Here is a 2,573-nt window from a genome sequence, read left to right as displayed (position 1 = left end):
ACCTGACTCTCCTGCAGCAGCAGAAACAGCTTCTTTCCTGGGTTGGTGGGCAGCTGAATAGGTGGGGACACAGATGCTGGTTGGTGTGTAGGTGGTGAGTGGTGTAATGGGTGTTGGTGGATGGTTTTGAGTTTATTATCTTATCAATACTGACTCTGTGTGGATTTCTCTTAACCCACCTCTGAAACCTCTTGAACTCTTCTGTAGCATCTTTAACTTACATTCATTCTATAACTCACACTCACACCACACACACACAAACACACACACACACCACACAACAAACATAAATACACATACTACATACACATATATACACATGTACCACACATACATACACATAAATACACATACACCACAATACACTATACACACACATAAATACACAAACACACCACACACCATACTCACAGCACACATACTCATATATACACACCAAACACACATACACTTTCTACACACTTAGATACACATAAATACACATACAAAACACACAACACACATATAAATACACATACACTACGTGTACACATATAACACACACAAATACACATATGCCACACATAACATATATATACACATATAAAACACACAAAAATACATAACAACACACATAAATACACACATATATGCACATACCACACACACAATACACATAGTACACACACAGATAAATACACATATAAATGCACATATAACACACCACATATTTACATGCAAACATACACCACCCTCAAACACACATAGCACACCTACACACATACACACACATAAACAACCACATGCACACACACAGATACACATACACCACATACACACACACACACAGATACACATATACCACATACATATACACATAAATACACATACCACACAGGCATACATACAAGTAAGAAAACCTTCATCCACCTTGGCCAGGCTACCAATATAGGCAGGATTACCTGTCAAGTCACAATCTTTGAAACCATTGGATCTTCTGAATTTATTATTACTCAATAAATTCTGATATTTTTGGGAAGACGCACATGTGTTTGTTTAGGGCACTTCCACTGCCCACTCAAAATAATTGACACAAATCCTTTGGCTATCTATGTAGAAGCATGCCAACTGTTTATAAAGGAACATGTTCCTTTAGCAATTGAGAAATGCTTCTAGTAGAGCTCGTTGTTTCTGGGGCCACTGAACAGGTGTCCTCATGGACAGCACTTCTGAGCTCTACAGTCAAGATTGAGACCCTCAGAGGCTCCCGCAAAAGCTCTCCTCCTTTGGATGGAACCTGAATGTCATGGAGTGCCTCTCACGGTAGACATTGTACCAACCATAGGACTTGCTGAGCTCAGGACTACGATGGCCACCAGAGCCTCCTCCTCAGTAAAAACAAATTATGGCCACATAGAGCCCACAGAAGTGATTTCAGTGAAGTCATCAAACCACAGCACAGGAAGTTCACAGTCACTCAAAACACTGGTTGGGAAGAGAGGAGTTTGAGGACAATCTGTATTAGTGTCCGTTGGGACCCATGTCTGCGCCTTTAGAGCCAATCCCATAGCCTGAATCAGACCATGTCTCCTCTCAGTTCTCTCTGAAACAGAGAATTAGGAAGCAGTCTGTCACATGTACTATGCTGACATAAATCACAGGGTACATACCCTTCTCATTACCCTAAAAGGCTATGGAATCCCCTGGGCATGGTGCCACACTCCTGCCTCTAATCCCAGCACCAGGGAGGCAGAAGCAGATGGATCTCTGAGATCCAGGCCAGCCTGGTTCATGGAACAAGTTCAGGACAGCCAGGGCTGCCCTTAAGATTTGCCTGCCCCTCACAAGCTTCTAAAGGGAAGCCATCCTTTCCTTTAAAGCCCCGTCATGTTCAGATTCTCCGTATGCTGTACGGTTCCTGTCTTATGTTCTCCCTCCCATCTTGAGGCCCTGATGTTAAGCGGCTCCATTCCTGAAGGGAGCTTGATCCTCAGCTACCCTTGCAGACTGCCCACTGCAAGGTCTATAAACAAGAAGTTACCAGTAACAGATAAACTTACAAAGATGCCCAGAGGGGTGTGTGTGTGTGTGTGTGTGTGTGTGCGCGCGCGCGCGCGCGTGCGCGTGCTGAGTCTTGAAGAGGTTTGAGGAACCAGTTTTTCCTTTGATGATAAATCACAGATGAGCAAGGAGTCTTCAGGACTAGAAGGGACAGAGATGGAAGGGTATGGAGGCCTCCAGGGTACATGATGGCACATTTGTATACAAAGCCACATGCAGCGACTAAGATGGGAGAGATCGGAGGTTAAGGCCAGGTGACTTGACAACACCAGGAAAGACACAAGGATCCCTTGCCCTCTCTTCTGTTTTCTTGTGATGTCCCCTCTACTCTCTGGAGGGAGGAACTTAAACCAGGGTCATGTGAAGTGGAAACTTGAGGATTGGATGGTGTTTTGCTGGGGCAAACATATGAAGGAACATTTCATTAGAATGAACACACATGTGAAAGGCTAAGGCAGACTAGTGAAGGAACGTTTCGCTGAAGCAGACACAGGAGAGAGGATGTTCTGCTAAAGCTAGCACATGAAAGGACA

Source organism: Mus musculus, chromosome 11 (genome assembly GCF_000001635.26).
Source record: "Mus musculus strain C57BL/6J chromosome 11, GRCm38.p6 C57BL/6J".
In the NCBI taxonomy this organism is placed as follows: Eukaryota; Metazoa; Chordata; class Mammalia; order Rodentia; family Muridae; genus Mus; species Mus musculus.
This window is presented reverse-complemented; position numbering follows the sequence as displayed.